The sequence below is a fragment of the Carassius gibelio genome, chromosome A16 (genome assembly GCF_023724105.1).
Source record: "Carassius gibelio isolate Cgi1373 ecotype wild population from Czech Republic chromosome A16, carGib1.2-hapl.c, whole genome shotgun sequence".
Taxonomy (NCBI): domain Eukaryota; kingdom Metazoa; phylum Chordata; class Actinopteri; order Cypriniformes; family Cyprinidae; genus Carassius; species Carassius gibelio.
Window position 1 is genome coordinate 14818670 of NC_068386.1, and position 17918 is coordinate 14836587.

General features: G+C 41.3%; 1 protein-coding gene and 1 long non-coding RNA gene across 3 annotated transcripts in view; both read left to right on the top strand.

Moving 5' to 3' along the window:
• Positions 1–17918, top strand: part of LOC128030711 (uncharacterized) — a 199003-nt gene that overhangs the window by 135672 nt on the left and 45413 nt on the right. The window lies entirely within an intron of this gene.
• Positions 16532–17489, top strand: LOC128030714 (uncharacterized). Its single transcript, XR_008187946.1, has 3 exons — positions 16532–16642; positions 16755–16918; positions 17269–17489. It is a non-coding gene; the product is annotated as an uncharacterized LOC128030714 (long non-coding RNA).

Below are 17918 nucleotides of genomic sequence, written 5' to 3' on the forward strand. Positions count from 1 at the left end.
GATTGGAAATGTCCCAGTATCGTACCAGAAGTTCAAAATTATCATATTTGAAAGAAAATTATTACATTTAACAATTAACTACATTTTGACACAACCTGTAAATTACCACTAGGAGTATGGTCAGGCAGAAGCAGTGCAACAAAAATACTATCCATCATTTTGCACAGTAATCAATCTGACAATAAATGTTGCACACCCAGATTTTCATATGCACACCCAGAGTCTCTTTTCTGGCTACACTACTGGAACAATTACTTTATAAATTGGGGCAGCAACCTTTAAATCAAACATTTTAAAATCGTCCACGGCTGAGCGATGCGGAGGAAGATCTGCGCCAGAGCGCTGAAGTGAATGTGCTGCACAAAGACATTTTCAGATGCAAAAAAAAAAAAAACCTGGATAGCCTAGATTAGGCCCAGATTCTGTTCCTAAGTTTATAATAATTATAATTACTGTTAACAAACAGTAACACATTTTAACGGATTAATCACCTATTTTCTTTTGCTGCATGTTTTTTTTAAATGCTAAAAAATAAATTAAGTTTGTGAGAGGAAAACAAAAAGTTTATTGCATTTTTAAGTTGCATTTTTTTTTTCATTTAAATAATAACGGCTGGTCTAATATTGTTATAATGTAGAACAGGACATATTGAGTTCCCTTCACTTACAACAAATCCTTTAAATTTAACCAATTTATCAGAACATAACAAGAATTAAAATACATAATTCTAATGGATAAATATAAATGCAGTATATAATAATATAGGCTTAGCCATAAACAAAACATACTACTACTACTACTAATAATAATAATAATAATAATAATTTAAAGCAAAATATAAGGTAAGGTTGGCCTCTCTCATACTCTCACTCGGGAGAAATCCAAATGTTTCTATATTCATGATGTTGCCCATTTGAAGCTTAACTGTTATTCATGAGGTAAAACAGCCTTTGTGGTCAACCCTGGTTGAGTATTGACGGAAAAAAAATCATAATGAGCAATACAGTATGCCAAAGTGGACCGCTCATGCCGAATGGCTCGTGAATGACTGCTGTTTCCAGTGAATATGTGCGCAAGACACCAGTGCGATCAAACAGCAGAAACAGAAAATACTAAATTTTTGGTCACAGAGTAAAGGCACAATTTAAAAAATGCAAAGTGTTAGCAGTTTGAAAAATCAAGAATAATAGAGTAAATAATAATTATTGCTAAATGCTGGACTTGTTCTCATTTCGCTCTGCAAATGGAACCTGAAGATTTTTTTTTAACCAAGAAAACATTTAGCTTTATATCCGTGTATTAGCTATATATATATATATAGGTCTATTATATATAATATTTATTTACTGTTTAATAACAATAGCATGCACATGATCCTTTGTGTAAAGTTCTTCTTTTAATTTTTGATGAGTAGACTGTAGCCTATACTATCCTATGTTTTTTAAATTAACTCACTGTAAAACAAAATTATGTTTTTTAAAGATGTTACAATGTTATATATGGAGTTAACTAAAGTTCGGGAGCAGGGCCACGCCTCAAACAATCACCTGACTTCCAAACCTCCTCAAACCCACCCTTCCCTCCCTTTCTCATCCATTCAGCCAACCTTATCCCACATTATATTTCTATCAGGTTGTATCAGGGGGTCCTTATTGTCTGGCCTAAATATACGCTAGAGACAGTACCCCCACCCTGAGTCTCCCTGAGCCATCAATTCAAGATGCCCTGATCAACCTGACCATCATCCCATTCCCTCCACCCGTTCATCCTCTTTCTACTCTTCTCCAGTTGCATAGCTGGTTTGTGGCGTGGTCATAGCTAGTGAACATAATGTTATTGTTGTTTTACTTCCTCCTTTTATCTAATTTTATAATTACATTAATTTAGCAATCCGTCCCTATGCACCATGAATGTGAGTGAAGAAACAATGAGTTCCCTTTCATAGGTAACTTCAATACTGCGGTGACTTCACCACGTATGGGAACACCTTCGGTGTGATGAATGTATGAAGCCCTATACCATCCTGCCAATCCTATTGGCAAAATAGCGCTTGGCACTGCCCTACACATGCGTACGCATCGTATACCTGGGTGCCGTGCGCCATTTCGCTCAGATTTCATTCCTTCAGGGAAGCGAATCATCTGTGCCCTAGGATTCATCTCGTGTTCTCCAGCGTTTTTCTATGGGTGTTTAACTCCTCTTCGTGGACGCGATGAGTCAACGAAAGGTAAGAGCCGTATAATGGGTTTATCACGAGGAGGCACTCATGAGAGGTTCTTAGAAGCCTCTCTACATGTTCTCTCCGTGATAGCCTACGGCTATGGTAAAAAAAAAAAAAAAAAGAATCCGCGCTCTGGAGTGTATTTCTTATGTCGCCTCGCGTCTAACCCCCACCGTTTCGCTTCTGCGGTCGCCGAGGCTCCGCACGAGGTGTTGGTTAGGGGCGATATGTGCGGCTTGACTATGAATACAGTGATGCACTGGAGTTTTCCACTTGCTCGCTCTCCCCCACTTGAGCGTGTTAATCAGAGCAGATTTGATTTTCTAATTATGTTTGTCTAACTGCGGCTTCGAACTCAGAGTAGGCTCTGGCCGGCATACGCGGTTCTCTCCCTCCGAGCGGACAGGAGAAACGTGCCACCCCCCCGTGAGCCGCTACCCTTCTCACGGACCTCCACCAAGAGGTTTCGAGGTCGTGGAAGCAGCCTTAATCAGGGCACGTCACGAACGCCGCGAGTTTCGCCACGATTGACTGACATGGCGGACTGCTGTTATACAGCGATGCCGTTTTTGACTACCTCTCTAGCCGAATGGATCGCGCCTAACTCAGCCGTGGCCTAGTCTCGTCGAAGGTGTATCAAGTCGTGTCTAATTTCGGCAAATTTACTTCTCTTTATGGCGGTTCTTATGAGAAGCCTCTCGTCCTCAACCCCCACGCTCTAACATTGACTGTCTTGCAGCAAAGGCACCTCGAGCATCATTGGATTGAGTTATCATTTGAGCGCCCCCTCAGACACTCTGCACAATCCAGCCTTCAGAGTTTGAGGGACGGCACAAGAGGCTGGCAAAGATGGCCAGTTTATGACGGCTCACACAGCTGCCGCGTTCTCGCTAGCGGCGTGGCCCGATTTTTATCTTGTTGGATTAAATCCTGCCATGGATACACTTCAGGATTATACACAACGAAACGCAGCGAGTTTTACACATGCGCTTTCCATCATGTTTGCCAGGGACTGTGCCCAAACGTTCCCTCAGACACTCTGCGCAATCCAGCTTTCAGAATTCGAGGGGCGATTCAAGGGTCCTACACAGACGACCCTTTTATGACGGCTCGCACAACCGCCGCTTTTTCGCTAGCGGCAGAGCCTGTCTCGCAGCAAACAGTGCTTCGAGCAGCATTGGATCGGGCTGTAACGCCAAACGTTCCCTCAGACACTCTGCGCAATCCAGCTTTCAGAATTCGAGGGGCGATTCAAGGGTCCTACACAGATGACCCTTTTATGATGGCTCGCACAACCGCTGCTTTTTCGCTAGCGGCAGAGCCCGATGTTCAATCTGTTGGCCTAATTCCTGCCGTGGACATGTTTCAGGATTATACACGGGACGCAATGGCTCTTATGCATACACTTCCCCTGTGCACGAACGCCGCAAACTTTTCGTGCCCGGACATTTTAACGTGTATGACAGCGTTGCAGGAAGCGGAAATTTTGAGACTGCTAGTATTGTTTCGGGCTGCGTGGAACGCTTGCCCGGCATTTCTCAATGGGTGTTACGCACAGTTTGTCACGGATACACCATTCAGTTTTTAAGAGGCCCGCCTCCTTTCCGCGGAATTCTTTCCACGGTGGTAAACCGATGCAAATAGCAGTGCTGCAACAGGAGATGTCAACAGCGAGATTGTGCCTCAGACTTTAGGGCTAATGGCAGCGGCATTCCCCGTAATTTGTCTGGGATTACTTCACATGCGCCCTTTTCAGTGGTGGGCGAAAAGACGAAATATTTCACCCCGTTGTCTTCCGCATCGGACAATTTCGGTGACACGGAGGTGTATGATGTCATTAAAACTATGGATGCCAACCGAATTTCTCCTACCGGGGTTCGGTTGGGAATTTGTGCTTTCCGAGAGACCGTCACGACGGATGCGTCTTTGACCGGTTGGGGAGCTGTTTGTCAAGGGCGCCCAGCCCACGGAGTGTGGACAGCGGCACAACGCATTTGGCATATAAACAGGTTGGAATTACTGGCAGTTTTTATGACTCTCCAGTATTTCTTGAATCTGCTAATCGGCCGTCATGTGCTGCTCAGATCAGACAACACAGCGGTTGTGTCATACCTGAATCATCAGAAAGGATTATGCTCTCGAGAGTGGATTTATTCGCGTCAGCATGACTACGCATTGCCCACTATGGTTCTCCCTATGCCCCCATCGCCCCTGGGCTTGGATGCGTTAGCTTACAGTTTTCCCCAATTAATTTGATCCCAGCGGTATTATCCTAAATACGGCTGGACAGAGTGGAACAGTTACTGCTGGTGGCTCCACGGTGTCACACACAGCCTTGGTTTGCGGACCTGATCAGCCTGTTAGCGGGCTCTCCATGGAGTTTCACCTCAGACAGGATTTATTATCACAAGCACAGGGACTGATTTGGCACCTGAAGCCAGATCTGTGGAAACTGTGGGCGTGGCCTCTGAGCGGAGTGAGTTAGTATGTCCCTTTCTGATGGAACCACTGAGACTATACTGAATTCTAGAGCAGCTTCTACGAGACGCTTATATGCTTTCAAGTGGAGACTGTTTACGACCTGGTGTGAAAATCGTAATGTGGATCCAGTTTACTGCCCAGTGGCTTCAGTGCTGGAGTTCTTTCAGGATCGTTTTTCGGATAGAGTGACGCCAGTCACTCTAAGGTTTACGTGGCAGCTATTTCAGCTTACCACGAATATATAGACGGTACCTCAGTGGGCCGTCATCCACTGGTTTCTCGTTTCATACAGGGTGCGTGGCGGCTGAGGCCTTTCTGCCCCGTGCGAGTTCCTTCATGGGATTTATCCATTGTGTTGCAGGGTTATCGGGGCATCTGTTGAGCCCTTGGAAACTGTACCAGATAAAATCCTGACCCTGAAGACACTTTATCCTCCCTCAATAGAGTTGGGGATTTACAGGCTCTTGCTGTTTCACCCTCGTGCATGGAATTTGCACCGGGCTCTGTGAAGTTGTTGTTGCGACCGAGGCCTAATTATGTTCCTAAGGTCGCATCTAATCCCTTTCGCTTTCAGCAAGTGGTCCTGGAGGCTTTATCCCCTGATGAGGCGGGGTCAAAAGATTTAAGTCTTTGCCCTTAGAGCTTTAAAGACTTATGTGGATCGTACAGCCCCATGGCGTGAGTCTGACCAGCTGTTTGTCTGTTTGGACATAAGATTAAAGGCCATGCGGTTACAAAACAGCGCATGTCCCATTGGCTGGTGGAGGCAATATCTTCGCCCTTAGGAGTTAAAGCTCATTCCACGAGAGCAGTGGCTTCTTCTCGAGCTTTTCTCAGTGGATCTTCTATGGATGATATCTGTGCTGCGGCAGGATGGTCCTCACCCATCACTTTTATCAAATCTTACAGTCTGGATGCGAGGATGGCTCCTGGCTCCCGGGTTCTCTCCGCTTGAGGAGATGCTTCCTTGGATCCCAGCTATCAGGTACGTCAGGTGTTATGGTATAGCGTTCCCATACGAGGTGACGTCACCGCAGCATCGAACTGACCTATGAAAGGGAACATCTCGGTTACGTATGTAACCATGGTTCCCTGAATAGGGAACGAGATGCTGCGGTCCTGGCCGTGCCGTACCTTGATAGCATTCTTCTTCTTCAGTCATGAAATCTGAGCGAAATGGCGCACGTCACCCAGGTATACGATGCGTACGCATGCGTAGGGGGGTGCCAAGCGCTATTTGGCCAATAGGATTGGCGGGATGGTATAGGGCTTCAGACATTCGTCACACCGAAGGTGTTCCCATACGTGGTGACGTCACCGCAGCATCTCGTTCCCTATTCAGGGAACCATGGTTACATATGTAACCAAGATGTTTCTTTCATTTTAGACACAACTAACTGAGGCTATAAATAAACCTTGTGTGTTTTGACAGTATTAACACAAAACATAACTTAGTTCATTAATCAGGCACGGATTCAGCAATGACACAAAATAAAATGTTTGTCTTTGTGATGTCATGTTTTTGTTGAAGAACAAAAGTTTCCAAAAAAGTTTCCAAAAAACGTCAGTTGCCAAAGCTTTCTTCTTATTTATTCTGGACATTCAGCGCCGCATTTGCGCTTTCTGTTATCCATTTTTATCTCACTTTTTTTATTTTGAGCAACTTGCAAGGTGACGTGTTGAGGGCGGGGCCAGAGAGTCAACAGATAATCACGTCATCATTATCTTGCACTCTGCCAGAAAATATTAAATAAAAAATAGTGGGACGGTGGTAAAATAATAAATAAAAAGAGTGGGGTTGCGGTAAAATAATAATAATAATATATATTTATATATATATTTCAACCCAGTGCCATGACAACAATGGCCCTCACAGCCAAAAAAAACATACCGGCCCACAAACTGATAAATTGTGGTATCGGTGCAGAGTGAATGAAAAAACCTGTTATGAGACGAAGCTGGTGATGAAAGGTGTGTTTTCAGTTCAATATTTTTAACCCTAAAGACTCAAACCAGACTCTTTGACAGACATTGAGTAGACTGAAAGATTAAGTTAAGATATGCTAATAAATGTGAATTGTTGTGATGGGTTAGTCAAAGTGTTGTCAGATTATTGTGGTAATAAATATGATAAATATTTAAGTTAATATAAATGTATGTAGGTAGGGGTTAGATTAAAATCATGTTGTGGTGATTATATCCTGTGGTTAATCTGTGTAACGGAAACAGGTCAATTTAGCTTAAAGGGAATCATTTAAGATTTTAAAGGGAATTTGAACAGAATCACTGTTTCACGGCTGGTCACGGAGACGCCCTGCGATTCAGTGAACTAGCCGTTTAACATCAAATCTGCGCTGGATACTAATATCCAAACTATAGTGAAACACTATCAATTAGCACAGTAACAAGATCGGCAGTTTAAGACATTAACTTGTAAGCACAAAACACAAGATACTTCTCTTTTCAATATGAATAAGGCTTTATTAGATAAATCTAAGACATATAAACTAATCTAACACATAAACGCACGCACTCACACATTCACACAAGTTGCAGGAAGATCGAAAGTTAGGAAAAGATGCGTTTAAGAGAATGGAAATATGGAATTCCAAGTTTACAGCAATACGTTAAATTGCATAGACATGAACAACCATCAATCACGTAATTAGCCCTTGCATTGAGTTCCTCAATGTGACTAAAATTATATTAGATACACCAGCACAACAAATATCTGGGGATACGTTGCCTTCGTTTGCTGTGAAAGGGACTCCTGTTGAAAGGGGTATCCCGGTGTCGCTGATTGGCTGGAAGTTCAGTAGTGGCTGAAGTGACGTCTTGGGGAGCCCGTGCTTGGGCGTTGGCTGAAGCTGGAGTTGTGTGGTTGGCTGGAGTTCAAACGCGCAGACGAGGTCGACGTTACAAAACTTAACTCAGAACACGAAACTCTCAAACGGAAAATAAAAGAAATAAAGTTTGACGAGACTAGGTTGTGTTCCTTCTCATCGTGGCATAGTAGCAGCAGGCAGGCACGCTGGAACCGCGCTCAAAGAACAGTGATGACTACACAGCATGGCTAGAAGCATAGCTAAAGACTAGAAACAGACATGGCTAATAGCAGCAGCTAGGGACTAAAAGCCGACTAAAAGCAAAATTTCATGGTGTCCAAAGTTTAAACTTCCCTGTTGGCCACACCTCAAATTTTTTATTGACCAATCAGATATGGTCTTGGCTCTGGGGGTATCATAAATCATTTGTTTATCTTACCAAGCATGTGGTTCCTGCCTCACAGGGTCTAATTTTGGACATGATTCCTATAACACGATTATGATATATTTTACAAATAAATGATTGTCAGGACAATATCAAGCAAGAAAATTTGATTATATCAATACTAGACATGACTATGTATCCTATAGTTATCAAAAGACATACACAATAAGTGATTATACATGATAGTCAAATGTGTGGGTTACACATAAATGAATATGGAGTTAAGCAATGGAATGATTCATTTATAAGTCTTTTTGAGTTCATTCTGGTCCATATATCTGTACGAAAGAAGTTTCTTTGCCATTCTCTGGCAAAGGACTTTTCTGTGAAGACAAAGGTTTAAAGCCCTTCCCCCTTAGGAATTTCAGTCTGGTTCTGCTAGGTGTGTGTGGGGGGGGGGGGGGGTCAATGGGACTTGTGCAGTACTCTCATGGGTTTTCATGTGATGTCCAGCGTTGCATTTCAATTACGAACAATAAATTTGACAATCTTCTTCTTTGAATTAAAATTGTAAATAATTGTTCTATTGGTGTTAATGTTGAAAGCTGTTGTGTGAACAAGTTGGTTGGTTGGCTATCTTGCTTGGTTCTTGTGGCACTAGAACTGATTTATGACTTCCTGAGGAATTCAGCTCTCGTGTTTCAATGCATACAGCTTTGATAGACTCTTGAATTTGTCTGGTTCGACTCATTTCTGTTACATATATCCCCCTTTCGATCGCGAGGTGTTTAGGTGAAGACATCGTTGATCGCTGGAGAAACAAAGGCAGAAGAAGCAGACAAACACAGCAAACAGCAAGACAACACCTCCATGACAGTTACTGTACTGGTGCAGGCATCAGGTTATTTAGGTACATGTGGTTAAGTTCAATTAGTCAATGTAGTTTAGCACATTGAGGATAGTTTAGATAGTCTTGGAAATTGTTTTTATTTTGATTCATCAATCAAATTTGTGGTTAACTTTGTTTGGTTCTTCTAGGTTGTCTTACTTTACACATTTACCATTAGTTTTATAGTAATTTCATTTTCAATTCAATGAATTGACCTATCATGCATGGAGCTCTGTGGCTTCCATTCAGTTTAGAGTAGCTGGCGGATATTAGGTGTTGCGAGTCAATCCTAATATCAGACCTTCGACCCTTGCAGGGTGTCTAGGCATTTCACCTACTCAGGAAAGGGGAAGGAGAAGGATAGGTAAAAGAAGAACAAAACAAAACAAAGCTGCTGTGGGTTTTCCTAGCACGGGTTACAACCACTATTGAGCTAGGATGTCAGGTGCAGCTAGTGTGTCATGAACCTTAACTTAGTGTCAGGTGTTCTACCTATTGTGAGGATGGCTGCACGTTTCTTCATGGTGGGTATGTGTAACTTTGTTACACTAAAAGTTGGATATTCTACCTGTGGGAAGAATATGTTTGTTGACTGTGTTATCAGTAGATGTGTTTACCTCTGGGTGTAGGTAATGTTGTGTGTTACTGGTGTAGTGCATGTGTGGTCAGATCTGTTCAAGTCTGTGTTGTCTCCCCCTTTTTCTAGCATGTCACTGAAGACTGGCTCTCTGCATCCTTGGCTTGGATGAGGGCGTGTCCATGGTCTAATGAGGGTCAGTCCAGCAAGGCAGGAAGTTCTTTGGCAGACACTCGGAGGCAGTTTGGCATGGCTGTGTGAAGATGGGTTGCAAAACTTTGTCTCCTATGTTGCATTCTTCTTGTGATGCCTTCTGGCTGTAGCAGACTTTCTGACCTTCTGTGCTCTGGTGGTTGCTGTTGCACAGACAGGGAATGTGGTACTTGGAGCTGGAGTTCATTTGACAGTTTGTTAGTGACTGTGGTAGGTGACTGAGGTGATGTCCTTTGATACCTCAGATTTTTTCTCAACAGTTGGCCGTGAAAGACTTGTTCGTTCTGGGTTGTTGTTGAACAGGTGCTTGTCATCTCTGATGTGGTGCAACAGGTGATCACTGGCCTTCTGTTCTGTCCCTGATCACAGCGAGCACGACTCAACTTTGTGGTCATATGCATGTAAATGGTCTTGAAGGAACTCTCTCAGTTGTTCCATGACTTGTTCCGCGTCTTCTAATGGTAAGCGGTTATGTTCTTGTGCATACTCAGCACTGTGCTTGTCTGAGTGGTGCTGAGGTGGGTTTTGTTGTCGCTTACCCACACGAGTTGTTCTTGGATGAGTCAGCTGATTACCTTTGGATATCTGGTTAGGTGTCCAGATGTTCTTATCCTTTTGGTTTCTTGAGAAGCGTGGCTGGTCCCATGGATTTTTCCAGCAGTTGGGCTGAAAGCGGTCGTGGATATGGGCGTCACGTTCTCTGTGCTCTTGATGGAAGACTCTGGTGTTGTGATGCCACTGGGTGTCGTCCAGTGCAAGGCTTGAGTCTTTGTTGACAGAGTTCAAGAGTGTGGATGTTTTGTTACCTTTCTTTGAGGCCAACTTCTGCTAGTTATAGGCCTTCTGTGTTAGGTCACGCAACTGTTGGATGGTCATGGAGTTCGGACAGGCCATGACACCTAGATGGTGACTGACTCCAGGGTGCAAATTTCTTAGAAAGAGGGTTTTGAAGTTCACATCCTCTTCAAGGTCAGGCTTGTTGTGTGCACCAAAGTAGGCTTGTCGGAGTCGGTTGTAATAAGCTTGTGGAGTCTTTTGACGACCTTGTTTGGTTTCCAAGGCAGTTAACAGTCCATGTTCAGACTCTGGGTCTGTAAACTCTTTAATCAGGACCTCACGAAGCTGGTAGTTTGACTTGGTTTGACTGGGCTGTCAATCTAGAAAGTTTCGTGCCTCGGGACTGGACGTGGCTCTAAGGAGGTATAACCAGTCTCTGTCAGTCACATGAGGTCTCACTTCCAGGTAAAATTCGATATCTCGCAGGTAAGCTTGGATGTCGGGGCTCTCTGTGGAGTTCGGGTTGAACCTGCTGATGTTTTTAGACAGCTTGTTGAGGTCTTTGATGGTCATCCCGTGTGCAGCTCCAAGGCCTTGGACGGGAGGTTTTCTTTCGTTGGCAGGAAAGGGTTGTGTGGCTAAGGCAGGTGAGGTTTTGGGTTGTGGCCCTTCGCTCCTTTCGTCATATGCCAGTTCTTGGACGTGGGACTCTGCTCTGCTCAGCAGTGATGAGGCTAAGAGATGTTTCTCTTTTCTTGGCTCTAGTTTGTGCTTGTAAGCATTTTGGAGTTCTTTTCTGACCATGTAGAGCTCATCGTTGGTATCGTCTAGTTGTTGGGTCAGATTGTCCATTTCAGTTCTGTACCTTTCAAGGTGGTCTTTCAAAGCACTGATTTCAGAGTTCTTGTTTCTGATGTCTAGCTTGGCTTTCTCTAGTAGCTGTTAGGCATACTGGAGTCTGTTTACCAGGTCTTTCTGAGCAGCCGTTGCATGTTGCTGGTCGAGCTGAGCTGCTGCCAGGGCTGCTTGGAGCTTCATAACTTGTTCTGTTGTATCCTGCTCCCTCTCGCTGGGTGCTTTGAGTTGATTTTGAACTTTCACTTCCAGCTTGTGTATGCGACGTTGAGCACATGTCAGCTCCTCTTGAAGGTGGGTGATGTGCTTGTCGCTCAGTTTCAGCTGGGTTGTGAAGGCATAGCTTAGTGAGCTCGTGATCTTGACTAGCTCCTCGTGGTTGTTGGTCTGGCTTGAATCTTGTGTCAGGAATCTTCTCAGGATTAGGATTATTATTAAAAATAATAACAGTTCAAATGTCTTTGGATTGAGGCTGTCTGTCATGCCTCTCAGCCAAATGTTCACATCTTCCCCATGGGCAATGGGGTCTGCAGTCTGCAGCATGTTGGCACGCTGGGGAGAAGAGAGACTGACACAGATCTGTGTGGAGTAAAAGCCTATGTGTGGTGGGACAACTAAGTGTTGTATCAGTGATTGTGAACCACTAGTGAAATTTGGTGATGACTGTGTTGGTCTCAGGGTGTCTAAGTAGACTAGAGATGCGAAGACTTTGTCACTCTAATGAGGAAGAGGAAAAGAGAGACAGAGGTGAAAAACAAATTCAAATGACAAGCAAAATTTCTGTTTTTCAAATGAGGAAAATTATTTTTTCCAATTAAATGTTATCAAAAACGTAAACAATATTATTATATTTCTTGCTTTGGACAAAAGAATACAATAATAATTCTGATATCTCTTTTCTTAGTCTGACAGGATTGACACCGTACACTTTTCAGTTGGACCGCTCACCAGGGAGGCTGCGAAGGCGACAGTTGTTCAACACGTATCTCTATTAAATTGATCTCAACGTTGGATGAGATGCTAAAACTTGGATTGCGTTTCCAAATGTAGGGAGGTTAGGAAGAACAAAGGAGAGGATGATTACAATCAAAATTCATAAGGATGATTCGTCGTCTTTGGCACGATTGTGTATTTAATTCACTTAGAATTGATTGATGGTTCTTACATGTCCTACAAATGTAAAAAGAGAAGAGGAAAGTAAAGGAGAGAGAGGACGGAGATGGTAAGTCTCAGTAGCGGTTATCTCAACTACAAGGAGAGCGTTGTGTTAGTTGCTGCACAACTAATCAAACAAAATAAACTTTAAGTGAAAGAGAGTTGTCTTTCTAATTTATTTGAACTCGTAGTGAGGGATAACAATGTCTCCTTTTAGGGCTCAGGTTTGTCGTTCCCAGGCTAGGATACACAAAGTAAAGAAATGGTAAGAAATAGTAAAATTAAAAAAATTAATAAATGGGCAAAATATGCAAAAATGAAATTAAAAAGAGGAAATCAATACGTAAAACAATAGTGGTTAAGTGTATAACCAAAACAGGAAGAGGGGTAAACGCATTCAAATAAGTAAAGGTCTGAATAGCATATATTCAGATGGGTAATAAATAAATTAGGAAGAATAAGTTTACTTAAACTTCCAAAGTTCAAGGCTTAAGTCTTCCTAAAATAATTAGGCCCAAAAGAGAATACTAGAAATAAAAGATCATGTGAAATGATCTGAGAGGGAAATTTTAAATGCTTCAAAATAAATTTAATGTTTAAATTAAATTTCAATTTGACAATTAATAATTGTGAGTCAGTATTTCCCTTTCTAGTAAAATGAAAATAAGTGGTCTAGTGAGAAAAGAGAGCGATAAAAAGAAAGAGACTAACAAGTGTTAGTTAAGATGTTTAAAATGGTTAAATCACGTCAGCGTTGCCCAAACACACACTATTCATCCACTGGATTGTAATGCTAACGGCTAACCTTTGAGGCTAGTGGCTTTAGTATAGACTTCAATGTAAATGCAATAGTTTCGTTAGCTTAGCGACACCGCGGATTTTGTTTACACAAGGGCGCTGCGCGTGCACAATTCAGAGTTGCTCCGGAAGTACGTTAAGGCTTCCGGGTCACGGTCGTCACTATGGCAACCAAGACACACTGGATTAACGTTAGCACATGAATCGTTGCATTGTTGCAAATACAGTTAAGCGTGTTACATGAAATGTCGGCTCATTTCAACACTGTACAAATAACAACACCGCCTTTCAGTTGGTTTTGCGATGTGGCACTTAAACTCTCAGTTTGTATAGAGTTAAATTTATCTTAATTCAGATATAGCAGCTTCCTGCTGTAGTTAGGGGGGCACAGCGATAGCGACCTTCTGCAGATCTGAATCTCGGTGCTAGTTTCTCTGGACACAAGAAAGTTTCCTTCGCTGTTGGTACACAGTTAAAATTTACTTGATCAAGCTTTTAAACACTCCCATTCAAATTACTCTCGGACACACGCAGTCTTACGCGAGATTGCATTCACTTTGTGAACGGATACAAATGGGCAAACATTGTTCTCTAATGTTTAACGTTAACTTAGGGGAGTCAAATATCAAATTTGATTCGGCAGTGGAACACGCACTGGCAATCAAACTATATGAATACGGGGGCTTTGATAAATAGATTGAGGGACACGCTCAAAACTATTCTTTATTCACCGATTTGAATCCCTTTTGAAACAGTTTAGCTCCGTTCAGCAAACAGTAACTGAGATAGCATTTGAGACACTGGAACACGCAGTGAAATCAAATCAGCTATAAAACAAGGCATTACACAAATGAGGAACACGCTCAATTTCTACCTTATTGTACGATCTCAGATGTTTACTTTTAAGTTCACTTACTGCTATTAACAATAAAGAGATGGACCCGAGTTACACAGTCTCCTCTGGCTGCTTTCATTCATTTGAGGGGGGCGCGCGCTGCTTACGTCACGGGTCACACAAACACACTCACGTCTCGCTAGCTTCTCATCTTTCATTCCTTTAGCAAAATCAAAGATTAAATAACTTGGTTTGTGCTCACAATTTAGATTAAACTGCCCGCATTCTCCACCATAATAAATGTTAGGGGAACAGGTCAATTTAGCTTAAAGGGAATCATTTAAGATTTTAAAGGGAATTTGAACAGAATCACTGTTTCACGGCTGGTCACGGAGACGCCCTGCGATTCAGTGAACTAGCCGTTTAACATCAAATCTGCGTACATACTAATATCCAAACTATAGTGAAACACTATCAGTTAATGTTTTTATACCAGCTGGAACATATGGGTTAACATTTGTATTACTGTTTAAATATTTATGAAATTATAGATACATTTCGTAATTTAAAAGTTGTTTGTATTTTGATTACAGATGATAAAACATTTTATTCAACACTTTCCACTACATTGTTATCCACAGGTAATGAATTTATTTGATTAAAAGAAAACCCCAATCAGTCTTGACTAATGTTCATTTAAGAATCTCTTTTTTTTGTGATCACTGATGCTCCAACCACAGCTGCTGACAATACGGCTGGGCAAACTGAAGCCAAGAACAATGAGAGTGAAACTTATCTGACAATAGTAGTGATGACCACAGTAGTGTCTCTGTGTGTCCTCATATCACTGACCATCTGTGTCATTCTTTATTTCCAAAAACAAAGTCACAAAAACAACAGTCAAAGTAAGTCCACAACTGTTAATGTTTTAAGTTTTCTGAGTGTGTTGTTATAAGACATGAAATACACACAGCTCATATCATTACATCCTAATGATGAGACCTTCATGTTAGAATGGAAGTCACATTATGATAGCTGATCAGATAGTAAAGTACTTACTTTTTATATCTTTTAGTTGATTTGAACTGCTGGACTACCTACCCTACATTATTCCATCATTTCAGGAGGTCAGTGATATTCATAGTAAGCTCTTGTGCAATAAGTGTATTTGATGAAGCGTATTTAATAAAAGTCTTTTACTTGCAGGGTTTGATGGTCCGTTATGTTCCTTAGATGATCATAACACCTGAATCACTACTGTAAGTTAAGTCATTAATTTTATATCTGTCATGAACTACATAAAAAAAAAATTATTTGGTACATCAAATTGGTTTGGACTAATTTACGTTCTTCTTTCTTTATAATAAAATATATATCATAAATCTATATAATATAACTTAATAACATGGACACACACATATACTGTTTATGCAGCACACATATGCAAATATGCATGATTTAATTAAAAAAATTTTTTTTTTACTTTATCTCCCAACAGTTGGTGTGAACAAACAGAAGCTCCTGCATGTAAAACAGAGGACAGATATTTAATGTGCTTTTGTTGTTGTTGTTTTCTTTAAATAAGGAATGACTCTCAATCTGGGGAAAATTCTTTAATATGAAATTTCATGCTGCTTCTATCGCAAAAGTTCACTTTTTAATTGAATGACGATTTATAGAACAGTCGATTGCTGTCAAAAGACAGAAACATAAGTGTCAGGGTGATGTGTGTTTTTGCTCTCTGTGATCCAGTTTCTGTCTCTGTTGATTGTGTTAATTTGATTTCAGCTGTGTCTCTTTCTTCCTCATTTACCCGGTGTTTAAAAGTCCTAGTCCTTTCAATCAGTGTTGGTCGGTTCTGAATGTCTTTCCATGTGTTCCTCTGTCTCCTACGGTCTCCTTGGATTGGACTATTGAATTATTAAAATACATATTGAAGAACTCATCGTTCCTTGCTCTCCGAGTGTATTGTGACAGTATGAGGCTTGTGATGCATTTTTATACAGGACACACTGTAAGAGACACATAATGACAACTCTTCTGTAGAATGACTCTTGGATTTACTTCTTTTTTTTCTGCACATATTATTTTTTTATATAATATTTGTATTGCAATAAACTATTCTGAAAAGACTTATATTTGTGTTCCAGCATATGACTTAAGTTATTCCCTCTATTTTATTTTCTTTTATGAGAATTAATACACTTTTTTCTGGAAAACATACAATGCAAAATATTGCTGCTTTGTTTATAATTTTCAACTCATTTCAACCCATTAATGCGTCTGATCATCCTGACAAATTATGGATCTAATTAACAAGTTTGCAAGACAGAAACACATTTACAAGATTCATAAATGTAAACGGGAGTGAGGCAGCACTGATCCTCTGCAAATCATTATAGTTGCTCTGCAACATTTCACTTTAAAATTCAGTATCTGAACTATATCAGAGCATAAGAAAACTCCCAACACACTTCAGGACATCCTAAGTTTCAAGCACATAGCTTTAAGTGTTTTTGCAGAGAGAAGAGGTCTGTGGTGTCCTCTCAGCGATGGTTGGAGAGGAAACTAAAGGAGCTGAACATCACCCTGGATGAGGAGAGACAGCAGCACACAGAGCAGAGAGACCAGGTGAAGAATACACACGTTACATGTGCACATATAGAGCAGTGTGTGTGTGTTGATCGGTGTATGTGAGAGACCCGTGGAGTGTTTCTGTGTTTAATGCTGTGTGGTTCTTCAGCTGACTCTGCGTGTGAAGGCTCTGAAGAGGCAGGTGGATGAAGGAGAGGCAGAAGCAGAGCGGCTGGAGGGATTGAGGAGGAAGGCCATCAGAGAAATATAGGAGATGCAGGAACAGAAGGAGGCGCTGCAGTCCAAAGTCACGGCACTAGAAAATGAACTCAAGTATGTGTGTGTGACTGAGAGAGAAGATAATGGTTCAGTGTGAAGCAGCCACAAAACAAAACAAACCAAAACCACAGAAGCTGAGTGAGGAAATAACTTGTGACATGTCAATCATCCAGTACATTCTTGTAGGTTCTGAAGATTATATAAATCAAGGCTAAAATCGAATGAATACACAACATAAATGTGTGCTCCCACACTCACGCCCTTCTTTCCCAGAGAACCATTACCTACAACAGGCGTTTTCAATCCCAAATGAGATTTACACAAGAATTTGTTCAAAAAAGTGCAATTGTATTATTTTTTTCTTAGACACTACTGTTAAATAGTATTGTTTTCTTTTTCATCAGGAGGAAGATCCAACAGGCCCGACAGTCAGCTCTGGAGTCTTCAATGCTCAGCTCTGATGATGATGATGATGATGAAGGATTGTATGATCATTCCAGCATAACCTCCATCCTCACCGAGAGCAACCTACAGACCAGTTCCTGCTGAAGACTGAGAGATGAATCTGGAATCTGCTTCATTCCTGGACACACAGTAGCTTCAGTCCTGCTCTAAAACTGATAATAGAAACCACTTTTTTTCCACTTTTGACCTTTACACCACATCACAATATTTATAAATCAGAACGTACAATCTGAGGTTAAATCATCTATAAAACCGGATGACATATTTTCACACATATTTTCACTTGTCAGCGAGTCAAACAGATTTCAGACATCGCTTTATTTATCAGTTCCACCTTAGAGACTCTTTTAATGAGAAAAACCTTAATGATGCCTTTTTAGAAAAGATCAGTTCAGCGTTGAAGTTATTTAGAAACTGAATTTCACCTCAGTTCAACTTCGCAAAGACAATTTTGGTTTATTTTTAGTAATTAGGGATTACAGTTTTTCTCAGTCGTTTGGAGCATTTCTCAAAACAGAAATGAAATTCTCAAAACTACTTGTACAACCTCCACATCATCTAGTCATTTATACACATCATAAAACCAGTT